Below are 17,164 nucleotides of genomic sequence, written 5' to 3'. Positions count from 1 at the left end.
TCCCTACATGCGATAGAGAAACCCATCGGTGAAGCTGCCAGCGATTCAGCCTCCTGCCCGCGCAGCAGCAGCCGCTGCCTGTGCCTGCGTCCCTGTGATGCCAGCTGGAGAATGATCGTCCTGGGAGCCCCCGGGGAGGGGTGGCAGAGACCGATGCTCCTCGCCACCTAACGCGACGGGATGGCTGTGTGTCTGTGATGCGAAGTGAGTAGCACCGTGTCAGAGGCGCCTTCAGAGCTGGGTATTTAAAGATGAAAAATCAGAGCCCTTACTTTACCTGCAAGCGGCAAAGCAGCATGCGATTAACTTGTCTGTTCCCTATGAATGTATTACGCATTGTTACTGCTCTAATTTGCCTTGTTAATTGATGCATGACAGCAGGCTTACTAGGTAAAAAATGAATAAGAATGACATCAAAGTAATGTGTTAATTTACTGGAAGTCTTTTATTTGCATATGTTTCTGCTATACAATGGTAAGTACAAATTGTCTTTAGTACCTGGGGTACCCACTTCAGTAGCAGGGAAAATCCTTGATGTGCACAGGCACTGTAAACATTATTTATAATTATGTGTAATGTGTGTCTTTATCACTCCTCTCTTTCCCCATCTGTATATTTGATCTGGAAAGTCTTGGCATCAGTTTTTCTTCTTTAAGTTATCCTGGCTTCAAATGTGCAGTTTTAGGGAGATGGAGAGGAGAGTGAAGGAAAAATGCTGTACTGTCTTTTGCTATTTTATGCTTAATTCTATGTATGTTCAGAATGGTTACCTAACTGATAGATCATACACATATTCTGGGGAAAAAAAAAAAAAAATGCCATTGTAGTTTGGGTTTCTTATAGCTATTTTCATCATAATATTTTTTATGGAATGAATCTAAGGAGAATCTTGAAAGAAGTTTTACAAATTTTACATCAATTCTGATATTCCTAGCTCCAAGATCATTTTAGAAGCTCTAAGGTGACTTGCTCTATCTTCTTGCAGTTTAATTTCAACAGAGGTAGGGGGCAGTATGTGAGAATTTGCAGTGTCATGTCTTAATACTGTGTGGACTAGTTATTTACTATTTACAGAAAACATTTTAAAGACTCTGAAGAAAAATAGAGAAGTAACTCACCAACAATATTTTTCTAAATATTTTTTCGAGTTCTCCTTCTGCCTCCTTTGATCTTCCATTCTTCCCCTGACACCGTTCTTGATCCAGGGAGATCTGTGTCAGCTTTTCCTCGCAGCCTGTGTTATAATGTATGTGATCCCTGGGTCTGGGATCGGCTATGGCAGTGGGGTGCTTCATCAAGTGTTCTTACTGAGCTCGACAAATTACCTTAGCTGAAACAAATAAGACTTTTATTATCTCTTTGTGTATGTGAACAAATCCTTTTTCTTTCTCAGTCTCTTCTGGGGAGCATTTTGGAATCATCTGCTGGTTTGCTCTACTAGACAGTAGAAACTGGTGAAAAGTATCAATTACTTGGGGAGAACTTCTCACAGATTTTCAAGCTCTGGTCTTTCTCTGTTTCTCTTTTGTGAAAGTCGTAAAAAAAAAAATCAACACCCCTGTCTGTTAAATTGTTTTAAATCTAGGCAATTGGTTCAAAACTACAGGGTTAGCTGGGGAGACTTGCAAAATTCCTCTTTGCATCAACTGAAACCAAGCTAAATATAGCAAGTTGTTGTTACGGAAGTCGGCCCCCAGTGCATGGTAGTATCAAGCAGAACCTCAATTAGGCATAAAAGTTTTCCTGTATGAAACAAATTTTGTGACTATTTCATAGTGAAAGATTATAAGAATTATCAGGAAAGACCAGGATTAATGGGAACAGAAAACATCCGTCTACATTTATTTTTATACCTTTTCAAAACAGGGCTGTTAATGGTATTCAGGCTCATTGCCGTAACTCTTTACTGCAGGTTATCTTCCTTAAACAAATGAGCAAAAGCTAACAGATGCAGATGTTTAAAAAAAGAGGACATGAACCATGCATGAGCAATTGCTTCTTTTTTCTGATACTGGCTAAGCTGATCTGAGTGCAGGCCACAAACTTACTGTCAGTATCTGTGGCGGTTTTATTCTCTGCAGTGTGTGCAGTTCTATTGATATACGCTGCTGTGGGTATTCACTGGGAGATCGAAACCCATTCACATATTGTACTGAAATATTCCACATCTATTCTGTCTTCCACGTGTTATTATGCATGTGAGTTTGTGTAAAAAGCTTTTCCTGGGGTAAAAATTCTCAATTTGGAAGTGATTAAAAAGCAAACTTGCATTTTCATCGCCTTCAGAGTAGCACAATCAGCGATAAAACAAATTTGTCTGATCCTGAAATGAATGAGCAACCCAAATTTAAGGTTTTCTTGGGGTAAGGATATTCTAAATTTTAATATCACAAAGACCATGAATTAAGCAATATTAGATAATTTTTATTCAAAGTAATTGCCACAGGGATATATTACCATGGGAGAGAGCAAATCATTCAGACTGTCTTCTATCATCTGTGCTATACAGAGATCAAAACTAAATTTTGTTCCAAAGGTGATGTGTATTTGTATCTCTACCTATATCTATGTATCATGTTCATCATTGTAACAGGTAGTCAGACACTATCGCTTACTTCCAGACGCAGTAAAATTAAATGGTGTGTTAGATCCAGTCACGCAGTTTCTTCCAATGACACACACTCTGCCTTGAACCCCAGGCGATATCCCACAGTGCTGTAACCAGAACTTGTGACATGCTTCTGTTCCAGCCTCAGCATGCTCGTTCTGCTGCTGTGACAGGAGCTTGAGTGATTTCTTCCGAATACCTGTAGCTGGAATATACATTTAAAATGCTTGGGGCAATGTAAATACCGAAAAGAAATGTGTAGTTACTTTGTCTGCTATATGGAATCTAAGCATCACTCTCACAGAGTCTCCCACACAAGACAATACAGGTGATGTGCTTGGAATGACGATGGACAGGAAAGAGACAACTTTTCCTGCAGCTAAAATAAGCTGTTAGTCACTGTCGTTGTCATTTAAGTTCAGCTAGGAGATTAAGTAGGCTTTCCCCAACTTTGATGCTTAGGGCTGCCTATCTGCTATTGCTATATTCAGCAAACCCAAAAGAAGTCAGGTAAGTGGTACTATTTTAGGCCTGCAATTTTATTTCTCTTTCTCTCTCTTTTTTTTTTTTTCTCCCAAATTTTGTTATCTACACAGTACCTGAGGGGTACCTGGGAGCATATGCCCATTCTTCTATGTTGTGTTAGAGAGCTCTTTGTGTTCTTAGCTGATGTAACTTTGGGATTGGCCATTTTTTGCCTGGGTAATAACGCAGGTATAAGATGTAGTAAGTTCAGTATGCTGTGAAAACATATCCTCTAAGGCAGAGACTGTGTGTTAAAGAAAATCGGTATCTTGCAAAATGTTTCAGGGAAAAGAAAAGCATGTGACAAATTCCTCTTATATATCCAATAAGTTCTAATACTAACACCGTAACTAATAAGGACAATGATTTCTCAGATGGGTGTACAGCACAGCAGTTGTTTTTCAGACCCGTGCCCAGCGCTTGCTGTTTTATTTTTGCACGTCTTTTTATTGTCTGTACGCGCATGTATACAATCAGGGTTGCTTTAAATTTTGGTGATTGCCTGTCTCGTAGAATTTGGGATTTACCCGTGCTGTAGCACTGAGGGCCCTTCCCTGGGCTTCCCAGCCTTTACGGCTGGATCCTGAGGGAGGGAGAGGATGGGAAGGGAAGGGAAGGGAAGGGAAGGGAAGGGAAGGGAAGGGAAGGGAAGGGAAGGGGGAAGGGGAGCTCGCCCTTCCCCACGGGACACCGGCCCCGCTCCTCTCCCTTGGCCTCGGCCGGGCCGCGCCCACTGCCCTGGGCGCTGAGCTGCGGCGGGGCGGAGCCGCGGGCCGGGCCGGGCCGAGCCGGGCCGGGCCCAGCCGCCATGCCGCCGGCCTGCAGGTGCGGGGGGCGGCCGGGGGAGGAGACACGGGGCGGGGGAGGGCCGGGCCGGGAGCCGGGCCTGCGGCGTGCCCCTGCCGCCAGCCGCGCCGCGAGCCCCGCGCGCCTTGCTGGAAGGTTCCGCGCTCCCCTCGGGCCCCTCCCGGCCCGGCCGCGGGGTGCGGGGGGCGGCGGGGCCGGGGCATGGTGCGGGGGAGGGGGGGGCGGGCTGCGGGGCGCTGCCACCCCGGCCGGGTGATGCTCAGAGCGCCTGTGGGACAGCCCCTGCAGCCTGTGGTGTCAGCAGGTACCTACACGGGGGGGTGCAGCGGCGTGCAGGGGCTGGGGTGCGGGGTGCGGGGGTGTGAGTCTGCGGGGGTGCCCGCAGGGTTTGAGAAATCGGTGGGGAACGCAATAGGAAAAGCCCAGGAAATGCTTGCGCTTCTACGGCTCCCGAATGAAGGCGACTTTATCAGGAGTGGGTGTCTGTAAGCGTAAGTCGTGGTTAAAATTATGCACGTGTCGTGGGGTGAGGGCTGTGCTCCCTTTCATCCTTTTACCTGGGCGATGGCCGTAAATATAAACTCACGGCTGTGAGGATCTAAGCCCCTAAGTAGCTTGGGTCCTGTGGAGAGCTCTGCTGAAGCTGGTGGGACTGCCTGGAGACGCAAAATGCTTCCTGATGGCTTTCCTTAGTTATTTATTTATTTTTTTAAGTGAAGCAAAATCTTGAGTTTGAAGGAAATTCTGTACTTCAGTTAAATTCAGTACTGTTGCTGTTGCATGTTACGCTATAAAACGGCAGGCTTCCAGAAAGCCTGATGTATCCAAGTGGTAGAGTCAGCCCTGCGAGGCTCAGGCCTTGCCTTTGCCCAGTGGGCTGCTCTCCCGTGCTTTCACTGTATCAGCGGCCACGTCCTGGTTTTGATTTGCCACATCTGCTGCTGAAATGATAAATGATTTCCTCAGGATTGATTGGACCGGTCCTTGTCCTGTTGGATAGGAGCACTGCTTTGTTGCTCTGTGTATCTGGGATTTTAGAAGGGAAGACTCAGGTTGGCTGGGGATTGCTTCTGTAAATATTTGCCTAGCTCAGGATCCTGACTTCTCCTCAGTGGACGACTTGCAAATGTTTTACAGTATTAGGGAATACGTCTCCCTGCTCGTTTAAATAAAGTTGAAATCGTTGGAAAGCAGTTTGTCTTGGAGAATAACACTTCTTTAAAAAGGTTACGAATAAAGCTGTGAGCATCCTATAGATAGGTATGGCAGCTGCAGGGGCTCTGTGCAGTCACCAATCTGGGTGAGCGTGCCAAAGGCAGAAATTAGCGTAATCCTCTGGAGCACGATCTGATGCAAGGAACTGCTGCTCCAGGCAGCTGCAGATTTTTACAGAAGGCAGCTACGATTTAGGTGAAAGATGAAGGGTCTCGTTTGCCCTGTGCTTTCTAGTAGGCAGCTCAGGAAAGTTGGAATATAACCACAACCAGCAACAGAAATGGTAAAACTTTATCTTGCACCTGGCTTGTGCCCTTCACATCGAGGGGCTGTTCAGCAGTCGGTTGTGTTACCTCGGCTCTGCAGGCTGAGTGAATCTGCTGTGGCTGTCCAAGGAGTGACAGAGGGGCAAATCTCTTCCTCCCCATGGTCAATAAGCCAAACATGTCTGAGGCTTTACCGGCTCGGCTCTTATTTTGATGGAGCATCTGCCTGCTGGTACAATGCTAAGGGTGCCAGCCGACCTCTGAGCTCCTCGTTTCTTGCTCCCTGCTGTGTGGGAGCTCAGCCTCAGGGTCAGCTCTGTCGTGGAAGAGGAAAACACACAAATCCTGCTGCTGCTTCAGGGACTCCGTGTGGGTTAGTAGTATTCTTCTTAAAAGAGGAAACAGCTGAGGAGTGAAGTCAACACTGAGAGAACTCACTTAGGGGCTTCATTGACAAGGAAGAAAATACAAGGGTAGGAGAACCAAGTTTTCAGATTTTTCATGCTTTGAGATCTGACTTGTTTACTTATCCCCGAGTCATTTCTCCCTAGCCTGATTCATGAAACAGTGAGGCAGTGACGAGGTTCACAGCAGACCAGAGGGATTATATTCCTGCTACAAACACATTGTTTCAGATTGACACATTAAACACATCTATGGGGGTATTTTTCCCCCTTGTCTTTGCAAACTCTTCTGATTGTGGGTGGAAAGCCATACTTCTTTGTTCTTGATCAAAATACCAAGCAGGTGTAAGCAGCAGAGCTGCAGCCGAAAGATGCTGATGAGGAACTGTTTGTTCTGTTGTGAAGTCGGCAGCACTCTGCAGTGGTCCAGGGGCCCTTAGTTATGAATCTGCAATTTCTGTTCTTGACTGCAGGACGGTGTGCAGGCAGGCTTTGTAGGGTGTGCCAGGGCTTCGTGATGGGCCGCAGTACAGAAGCTGGTAGAAGGGTGCTGGGAAAGGGTGAGTTACTTGTGCAGTGCTCTGCTCTCACACCTGTGCTGCTCCCAGTCTCTGACCAAGCTCGCAGAGGTCGTACCAGTGTTTCAGCTCGGTACCACATTGTGAGCTAGCAACGAGCTTATGCTCACTCACGACTTAAGCTAAGATTTCTTGACAAGTTTTTATCTTCTAGGAAGAATTTTGGCTTGGACTTGGGGCTTTTAATGGATACAGTATACATCACAATCCTAACGAACCTTTCTGATCATCACTTATCTTGCTTTTAAAACATGTGCTGAGCTTTCAGTTGCATACCCCAGACTCCATGTCTTGTGTGGTCCTGTGACCTTGTCAGCTGGATGAAGCTGTTCCCAGCTTTCCGTTGTTGTTTCCTGTAGCATGTGTTGTGATTGAGCATCAGGCCTCCTGTTAGATAAGCTAAATGTAGTTCCTTCTGAGAACCAACCAAGTTCACAAGAACAGAAAGCATCAGAATATATCTCTATACAGGCAAGATTCGTGTTTACCTTCTTCTTTACGGTGTCAAATTCAGATTGTTTGTTTGATTCCCTTTCTATTTAGCAGGTTTTAAAAACTTTTTATTAATAGGAATTATACATTTCTAGAAAGCAAGTTTTCTTACAGTAGTTTCACCTATTAGTGACTGATTTGGGGAATCTCCCTTCAGTGTTTCTGTAGATACCTGAGAGCAGTTTCCCCAAAATCTAAGACTTGGGGCAGACAAGGAGCTGTCCCAGTGCACCAGTTAGAGGAAATCACAGCTTTGTTTTGCAGAAATTCACAGTGACAGCTACTACTACCTTGAACTCACACTTGTCTTAAGAAAAGGTAATTTATTCCCTGAGTCATTTTTCAAGTAATTTAACCTTTCTAACAGTGCTCCTTTCTGCAGCTACACTTGTCTGTTGTTTTTTCTCTCCTTTTTTTTCCTGTTTTCTGTCCCACATGCCATCTGTCTGGTTTTCTGTTTTGTTTTCTTTGTAACACCACAAATAGAAAAGAAGTATGCATGTTTGTGAACCATCACTTTTGCGGGGAAGAGGCGTGGATGGCCTCCTGCCAGCTCAGGTGATTCTGTGATTTCAGAAACTAGTTGGGATCTGCCTGGATTGTGGCTTGTATGGGATGTTACATGGGATGATTCAGTATCAGCAGCTCAGCAGTGCTCGCATGTTGTGTCAGCTGTCAGTGTGCAAAATGTAAGTTAAAGAACATAGTAGGTAGTATTAGTGTATTGTAATTGACAGTCTCTTGGTCAAGTAATGCCCCAATTTGATGGCAGGGGCTTTATTTTACCATCGGCTTAAAAAGTGGCATTTCTATAAGGCTTTTCAATAGCTGTAGCGATTCCAAAGAAATTCTGAGTTATTCTGGTAAAGCTGAGTGTGATACTGCATGCAGGTTTTGGTAGCTGCACCAAACACGGTGAAGCTTGGTAAGCTGGAAAATGGCTTGAGTTTCTCCTGATAGTTCCTCACAATGGTTTGTATGTTATTTAGAATATATATAAACATATATAACTTTTCTTGTAATCTACAAGCAATGTTTGACTTTCCATACTCCCTTTTTTTCCATGCTGGTTTCTTACCAAGCCGCCTGCGGTGAAGCTGCTGAAGACTGATGGCTACGTTAGCAGCTCTGATAACGCATGCCATAAAATCCAGCCAGTCCCATCTGTCCCAGCTCGTAGGGCTTCCAGCCTGCAGGAGTTGTCCAGTAGGTGTGTGGTGCGAGTGGTGACATCCTGGTGACAGTGGGTGGCAAACCAAGTGGACAAATCTTGGACTTCTACTTTGTTATGGGGCAGCGTGCCCTGTGTGCTGAAACACATCCAGGTGCGTGGTGAAAGATTGACTTTGCCTGCAGTAAGCCAGTCACTTGTGCAGATACGGGTCGAATGTTTAACAGCTGTGTGACAGCTGACGGGCACGGGAGGCCCCCTTGCTGCCCAAGTACCAGGGGTCAAGTAGCACGCAGTCTGAGCAGTCATCTGAGAGGCTAAGAGATGAGCTGTGAGTTGCAAAGGAACTACAAGGGTGGCTTTCTCTGTTCTGCAACCCTTGTGCTTAGGGATCAGCTGAGGAAATTTTGTTTGATTTACCATTTTTTTTTTTTTAAGGATATGATGCTGAGCTCTGCTGGGTAGGCATAGCTTCTTATTGCTAGGGTGAATAAATGGTGAGAGGAGGCTGGCATCATTATATCATTATATCACTGTACAGAGGCTAGGCAGGAGCCTGCGGTGTCATCTGTGTTTGTGTCCTGCTGCAGTCACACAGGACTGAAAACGAAATCTCTCATGTGGAGCTAATGCCATGTGGTTGTTTGCTGGGGCATATTTGTTTCCTTAAACACAAGCATTCTGTGTTCCTTCAAATGGAGCCCTGCTGCGAACTGATCAGTCAGTGGATACATTTAAAAGTGGGTTATTTGTTTTGAAAATCGCAGTGTATCACGTGGTTTCTGTTGGTACAAGTAGCACATTGTCATGAAAAGAGATTAAGGAGCCAGAGATTAGTTTACTTGTGAGTTTCCCACTCAGATGACACTGTGTCAAGTGGCAAGTTTCAGTGTTTTGTCAACTGGTAGTGTCCTTTCCTGAATACAGTTGTGGTAGCTCTCAGTCCCTGGCAGATAACATCAGCTTTTACAACTTAGATGCTCTCGGTGGGTGCTCTCTCCTGGAAATCTACTGGGATAATAAATACAAGAAATCCAGATACTTCTACTAAGGGTATGGGTAGCAAGGAGACTACCAGACTGATGCAGTGATGGATGTTGGTGAGCTGCTTTTAGGCAGTGAATAGTGAGTTATGGAGAAAATATATTACCCAGAAGAATTGGTCCTAGTCCTTCTTGTCTGTGAAGCACGTTTCAGATTATGAGAAAAGAAAGAAAGGTGCATTATGTTCCTTGTTCTCACTTCTGGGAAGGAAATGCCCAGACTCTGTTGAGCAGGATTGCTCTGCTCCTTGCAGAATCCAGCCCAGCTCCATCAGGAGCGAGGCTCAGAAGTGCTGTGGGCAATCTGTGTAAATGGTGTCAGAAAGCCAATGAGGTTTGCAGGCTGTCAGAGCTGAAGAGGCTACCTATAGCAATAAGTGTGATTTCAGGGTGCTTCTGATGAAGAGGGTTTTTCTCTGTGCTCGTTAACTGTAATGTGGTTGTTTTGTTATGTGGACCAGGATAGGATTTCTGGATGCTATTTTTCATTTTCTTTCTGTGAGGGTTTCAATTTAGAAAATATGTTTCATAGGCAAAATGTTTGTCATCCCTTCGTAAAAGGTAATTGGCCTTGAAAAGTGTCTCTTCTGCCTGTGAGCATCTTTCTGTCTCTATCCACCCAAATTTCCATGGATGTCATTGAAATCTGGACTTTACCTTCAGTGCTGAGCACAGTTTTCAACCCTTAACTGCTTTGCAGTCAACATTGTATTGCACTTAAAACACTGTACCATCTAAAACTTTTATAACTGATGTTTGTTTTGATTTTTTTCTTCATCCCACATGCTGTTTGTTTGGCATTCAGTGATGAAAGAGCTGCAGATGATTATCGTCTCACTGGAAGGCTTTAGGATGACAGCATACTGTGTTATAAATTGAAATTTACTCTATCTGGCCCTGAAATGTATCTTTCTTCCTGTTTCTCTTCACTTTTTATCTTTCTGCTTCACTGAATTCAGCAAGCAGATAGCTCAGAAAAGCTGTGTTGACCTGTGGAAAGCTCGTGGCACGTACCGCCTGCTCATTAGGTTAACCCAGCAGTGCTCTCTGGGCTTGGAGTGTACGTTTTAATCCCAAGTCTTGTAGTGGTTATTGATAAGAACACACATCTAGCTCTGGGATAATGGGCTTCCTACGGGTAATGTGTCAGTGCTTTTTAACTACGGATTACTCACATACCCAGATGGGGTAGGTGTTCGCTGCATTTTCCGTTTTTTTTTTTTTTCTTTTTTTTAAAGGTGTATGTTTTTACCCAGTTTGGACAGATTTCCAGAGGGCCCATGAAAATGTCTGAATTGCAGTCTACCAAATCTTATGTTTTTGACACCAAAACTGGATGGATTATAGATCCTCCAAAAAAAAAGTCTTTAACATGGAGAAAAAAAATGTTACCTGTTCTGGCTGACTTCTACTTGAGCTAGGCCAAGCAATTACTTCGATGTTGCTGTAAACAAGTGAAGAAGCAAGTAGCTAATCAGAGAGGCTGTCTAATTAATTAGGTGGGTAAATGTGAGCATGTTGTCAAATACCAAGGTGAATTTGGTTTCACACAGAAGTTTTTGTCTTGTATATAAGTGCAAGCTGGCTCTCAGTACAAGGCCAGAAGCTAAGTCTCTTCAGTGTTATGTAGGAGCCGGAGAAAGGGAAAACAGAAAGATGATAAAGGTTTTGAGGATATTTCAGAAGAGCAAGAGAACTGAATCATTCTTTGTTATGCAATACCTGAAGGAATTCAGCAAGAAATAAGGAAATAATTAGAAACAGTGCTGCGTTTAACCGTGTGGCAGTAGGGGTACGAGGAGCTGTGGGAGCGCTGTGACAGAAATGCGCCCTGGGCTGCGGCCTGTGCGCCGGCATGCTGGGCCGCGCTCACAGCCCTATAGTGCAGTACATGTTGGGGGCTGAGCAGCTCAGAAATAACCAGTCAAGGTTTTCAGCCTTAATCTTGTGTGTTACAAACACACAGGATTTTCTGTCACAATTAAATCCTTCAGTATGTTACTTAATATACAGCGTATGCAGTGTGACAGAGTTGGGGTTGCTATGGAGACCTGGCTTTTTGGTTCTGTTATCCGTGTTTCAGATCGGAAAACATTTCCATTGCACTAGGCTGAGACTCCCTTTTCCCTCCAGCTCCTCCTCTCAGCCCCTTCTGCTTCTTGGCTGGGAGGTAGGTGAGGGAGGAACGGCCGTGACCTAGGATGTGCACGGGTCCTTGGAGCAGGCTTGACTGGAAAAGGGATGCTGAGAGCGAGCTTGGAAATGAGCCTTTTCCTTTTGAGTACCTCTTCTGTCTTGTTTTGTAAGTGTTTGAGTATTTAAATGCTGATCTTTAATATTGTAGTGTCACTAGGCTGTTAAAATTTGATATTTTTTTTCCTTAAAACTTGAAAATAATAGGGGCTTTCTAAATAAAAGTTTATGGTAATATTCACAGCACAATTATTAATTTTGTGGGAAATGTACCTGGCTGATTGCAACACTTCCCATTAACCTGATGGATTTCTGCATATTTTTATACTTTCTTGTTTCTTGGCCTTGTTCTGTAGAGCACTGAGAACATGCTAACCAAGTCTCACTGAATACAGCAGGGCTATTTGTAAATAGAAACCTAATGTTATGCTTAAGTGTTTTGGGACCTGAAGTAATTAGAAGGGAATTTACAGTACGTGTATTTGTGCCAAGCATTGAGCTGCATCTTTGTTTTTCTTGATGTGACTCTTCAAAGTAAGAACATTGGTCGCTTTCAAACCTACCTCTACTTGATTTATCTTCGGTATAATCCTTTATTGGGTTGGTGGGGCAGGAACTGAGAAGAGAGTAAACTTGTGAAACTGTGAGTATGCATTTATCTCTTGTAGGCTGTGCCTCTCATCTTGAGCTTGCTGGCTGTAGGCTTCATCAGCAGGGCTCCTCTTCCCAGGTGTCAAACAGTACTTTCACCGTGCTGGGTGACTGCACCAGAGTTACATCTACAGACATCTGTCCTGGCTTTCTGCTGCAGTTCTGTCTTTTATAGCAGAGTCGGCAGAAAAAAAAACACATCCATGCGTGCAGTTTATCTGTGTGGTGCAAAGCCTGGTTCTGCTTTCAGTAGGTCTGCCCATGGAAATAGGTGTGAGCTGGTATGGCAGGAGATAACTGGGCTGCAGATACAGTCTCTTCTGATGACTGTTACACACAGGTAATTGGTCTGGTAACTTCTGGAGTAAGAGTGATAAAGAGTTGCAGTAGGTGAAAGGGAGAAAGGCAAAGGGCAGCAGTACTTCAAGTCGCGGGAACTGCTTGCTGCAGGGGCGTGTTTTAATGGCTTCAGAAAGCCCAATTTCTTTGGCTCGGCACTTTTGCTGGCTGAGGTCCACTCAATTGGTAAAGGACGTTTGCTGTACCTCTCAGCAGTGGTGCTGCTGTGTCAGGAACTCTGCATTTTTTGCCAATGCAAATCCCACTTGAGTGCTACAGGAGCAGCTGTGAGCTGTGGCCAGGCCTAGGGTATGTGATGCTGTGATCCAGTGTCCCTTAACAGCATCCTGCATATGGGACTGTTCTGATGGCTCAGCTGGCTCAGAGGTGGCACCAGGCAGCTGGATGATTTTCAGAGAATCACAGAATGGGTTGGGTTAGAAGGGACCTTAAAGATTATCTAGTTCAACCTCCCTGCCAAGCTAGATTAGATTGTTCAAAGCCCCTTTGCAACCTCATGCTGGTTTGTAACACTGTGCTGCTTAGGGGCTGTGAAGATGGAGTGACTGTCTGTGTGCTGCTGCTGTCCCTTTGCTTGGTTCAGTGCAGGGAATTGAGGGAGGACTTGGTCACATCTGTTTGTTTGTTGTTTTTTTTTTTTTAAAAAAAAAAAGAAAAAGAGCAGAGAACCTGTAAATCATCTGCTCTGGGAGTGGCATTGATTTGTGTATGTGTGTGTCAAAACCTTGTCAAAACATACCTGTGCAGGCTTTCCTTTAAATGTTTATAAACAGGTCATAAATCTAGCAGTTGTTACAAGCAAGGAACCTGCTGGTGTCAACTGTCAAATAGCAAAGTAGTCCCAAGGGAGTTTTCTGAATGTGAGGTGATGTGTCTATAGAGTGTTCATGAATTTTTGTTTTTTATAAAACTAGAAGCACTTAGTTTTTTAGTTGTATGCTGCTGTGTACATACCTACAAGCCCTTTGTGTATGTGCCCTGCATGCTCTAGGGAAAGGTAAGAAACGAGTACATCTGTCTTCTCATCTCTGGATATGGTATACCACATCCTCCTATTGTTCAGAAGTGGTGGAACTGTGTTGCCATACATCAGGCATCTAGGATCTGACTCAGAAATGCCATATAAACAGTGGTAGAAATACCTCAGTACGTGGTGTAAGCACAGGCTTCATTTCATTCAAAAGGTGTCCTGGGAAAGAAAGGCACAATGGACAAGGCATTTTGCTTGCAGTTAAAGGAGCTGTGGTTTTGTAATAACTTTGCAGAATGACCACAACATTCTTCTGGATCTCAGCCTCTTGCCTGTGAACTGAAAGCAATGTTTTTGACAAAGAATGTTGAGAGGCTTAGTTTATTTCACAAGGTTTCTAAAAATTATTGGACTCTTACAAATAACTGGAACCAGTACCCTGCAAATTCTTGGGTGCTTCTATTCTTCACGTGTATGAGGTTGTCTGTGCTTTAGTGGCTATGGAGTTAATTCTCCTTATCCAAATGATAATGTTTTTCCTGCTGCCTTTTATCTTTTGTTACGGTATTTGGTGGGAAGACACCAGTGTTTTCTGCCAACACTCCATAAAGTATGCAGGACTTGCTGTGTTGTCTCAGTGTACTGTGTATGCCTGTACAATGTGAGCGTGAAAGGTGGCTGGGTTCAGAGGGCTTGGCCTTGATGTTTACTTGAACAGGAGTGAGTTAATACAGGGGATACAAGAAAAGGAAGAGGTTAATTCTTTTAAAACTCCAGTGGGCAATAAATTCTATAGGAACTTTATTGGTGATTTAAAAATGAAAGAAGTGGCTCTATTTCAAACAGTGCTGCACTTTTACGTTCAGTGTGGCATAGCAGTCTGCTTGTCACTGGCTTACACTGTGTTTTGTTTCATTTCACAGCTAAAGTGTGTAGTAGAATGCGTTGATCCTTACAGAAAATGCATCTGGTGATGTTCAGCTGCCAGTCAGGGAAGATAACATCTGGATGATTTTCTCTCGACAGCTCTCACTCATGGGCAGGGCTTTCTGGCAACTTCTTTGCTTCCCTTATTCTGTGTGAAATGTGATAGCCTGAGTTAGTGGTAAAATTTTCCTCCCAAGTAGGCTAGGAATGATTCAGCTGGAAAGTCCATTGGAACTGAATCAAGTCTTTGTTATTGTTCTGCTTCTGCATCAGACGTGTCTGTTGTATTGACCTGTTGAGTTTATTTTATTTGAACTCTTTGTTTGGACAGGCTCTTGCAGACCCAGTTGGCAAGTTGAAGGTGATCTAAGCATAGCCTGCTTCTATTGCATTAGTACAGAATGAAAATGGTCAGCTTATTAGGTTGTTACTCCTCTGCCGTGGGGATAACCACCTCCTAAGCCACTGCAGCCAGTTACACACACCTTATGAGCAGGTGTGTTTTTGCTTTGTGTATCTCATCTCCAGATCTCATCTTTACTGTCCTGGGCTTCTGAATGTGCTGTTGTGAGTCTATGGGGTGCAACAACCACATCAAATCACTGTCGGGCTCTCCATTTGGAGAAATCATGATACTGGTCTGTGTTCAACCTGAACAGGGACTATAGAAATTGTTTCTGTGTACGAATTCATTTTCAGTCTTTTAATTCTTGCATTTGGGGCTTCTGAGAGTGCAGCCTTGTTCCAAGGAACATGACAGGCTGAACGCTTCTAAAGGTCAGTGGAGTTGCGTACATAAATAAGGCTTTTACTCCTTAGCAGGAGTTGTGTGATCAGCCCTAACTTCACTGAAGCGAGGAAGCTCTCCTAGTTTAGTTTAGTACCCTTCAATTAAATATAATGGACTGGTGGTACTTTATGAGGATAGAGTTTATTAATGTTTTAGAAGTAACATTATATTTTACATGGTAATTGTAGGAAATCTTGTATTTATTTTAAGATAGTTTTTAAATTAACTTTTTTTTTTTGTTGTTTGCTCTGCTGAATCTTAATTAACGTAACTAGTCTCTGCTGTGTTTTGCTGGTGTGTGCTAGCACTTTCCTGAAAACTTCCAGTCTCATTTTAGCAAAGTCATTCTGCCTGAAGCAAAGACTAAAAAAAATTGTGGCTACTTTCATCTTTGTTGGCTGTGCATTTCTGTTATTCTTTCATCTTAAGATGTGGTAGTGTTTATTCTGAAGCCTTTATCTTTATGATAACTCCAAGTGAAATGCCTTAGCAGAATATAAAAGCAGTAAAACTCAACCTGGTTAGTTCAATCAGTGAGACGTTAATGAAATACTGCAAAGTTTAGCACGTCTTCTAAGGTGCTAATGTGCTTTCCCCTTCCTGTTTATGAAAATGCGATGTATGCTGGAATTAATGTTGATATTAGTTGATATTGGATTATTAGATTGAGCTGATGTTAGTGCTTTGGCTGGTGAATCTTAATCGTGTGCATTATATATGGCCTGGTAGCAAATGGGAATGTTGCCTGTCCTGTGATACCCTGCTTCCACTGCTGCATACTTCAGTGGGTTGTGTGTGACCCTATGCTGTAGCTGTATCAGTGTGCATCTGCAGAGTGCCCTGATAACTGCTTTGGGCTGACCAGAGGTGCAGACAGCAACCCCAGGCGTTCAGTTTGAGAGCTAACACTAAAATACTTCCCTCTATCTGTGGTTCGTTGTACGATATTTTACTCTGTCAGCTTGATGGAAGTTTTTAATATTGCACTTAAAGTACTTCATAGATTATCTTTCCTTTTTTTGGTCTTAAAACTGACCTGTTGGTGTAATCCTCATCACCTCTCATGGTGCACTCTTTTAGGGGCCAGAAGGGCCACCCCTACCCAGAAGTGGTAAGATGATGCTGTGCTGTGGGGCTGGGCAGAGTCATCGGTGATGGTTCATGCCCCAGACTGACGGGAGGCAGTGCTGGGATGTTTGTGTGGCAGCAGACCACAGTAAGGAAATGTGTAGTTGCCTGAGTGGCTGCGTGCTGTTTGCCTGTAGTCTCAGGGTCAGAGGTAAAGCAAGAAAGCAGAAATAAGAAGCAGGTTGTGCGAGGGACGCAGCAGCAGAGAGCAGGTGTGGGCTGTGGTGCGTGCCCGCGGGACACGTGCTGCTCCTCTGCACAGCGGGCTGTCCTTGCTGTGTCCTCAGCCTGACGGGAGCTTTCTGCCGTGTCAGCTCGGCTTCTCTGGTGATGGAAAACCTGTGCTTAGGCTTCTTGCCGCCTCTGTCATCTTTTCACGGTGTGATTGCTGCCATCACTCTTGCCGTGTGGAGCCCCTGCTAAGGTACAGGACGCTACCTGCCTTTGATTTGGTTTTCATAAGTTCGGTTCAATTCTACCTGAAGGAGTTAGGAGAACCATTTGAACCTAGATCCACAGAGGAACTTGGGCTTTTTACTTCCTCCTGTGGACCTGAGCTGTAGTTGCCACAGAGCCAAATAAAGATGAGACTGTGCTATGGGTTTCTGTAGCTTGTCGGTTCAAATTTTATAGTGATGATAATAGCTGGTTCCTTGTCAGGTTAGTCTTCTCCTTTGTGCTTATTGCTGTTTGTTATCGGGGCTGCTCAGATTAAAGGTAGTGGGAGGATACTTGTGCACATTGCTCTTCTGGGCTCGTGTGAGTGTGTAGAGGATACTTCTTGTATCTCGGTTCTCCATTTGCAGAATAGGGAACTGCTGCGTTTTGTTACCTGGTAAAAGGTTGAGAGAGACTGGCACAGCAGGGTCAGAGAGAGAGACAGAAAGAGACTTGCATGATCTTACAGTACAGAATATCCTGATCATCGAGAATATCCTGATCATAGAGGATCATCGAGTCCAACTCCTGGCTGCACACAGGACCACCCAAAATCAGACCATGTGTCTGAGTGTTGTCTAAACACCTGTGAACTCCA

General features: G+C 44.2%; 1 protein-coding gene across 8 annotated transcripts in view; it reads left to right on the top strand.

Annotated features, from left to right (window-relative positions):
• NCOA7 (nuclear receptor coactivator 7) overlaps positions 1 to 17,164 on the top strand; it is an 88,764-nt gene continuing 71,600 nt past the window's right edge. For 2 of the 8 annotated variants that reach the window (XM_068677523.1, XM_068677516.1), the window contains exon 1: positions 4,001 to 4,244. The gene's annotated coding sequence lies outside the window, so the exon portion shown is untranslated. Of the gene's footprint in view, positions 205 to 3,815; positions 3,959 to 3,999; positions 4,245 to 4,409; positions 4,432 to 11,269; positions 11,412 to 16,425; positions 16,553 to 17,164 lie in introns of those variants that run through there. The other 6 variants (XM_068677517.1, XM_068677518.1, XM_068677522.1 and 3 more) reach the window with 6 other exon arrangements.

Source organism: Anas acuta, chromosome 3 (assembly GCF_963932015.1).
Source record: "Anas acuta chromosome 3, bAnaAcu1.1, whole genome shotgun sequence".
Taxonomy (NCBI): Eukaryota; Metazoa; Chordata; class Aves; order Anseriformes; family Anatidae; genus Anas; species Anas acuta.
Note: the sequence above shows the minus strand (reverse complement) of the source record. Positions and strands in the feature narration are given on the sequence as shown.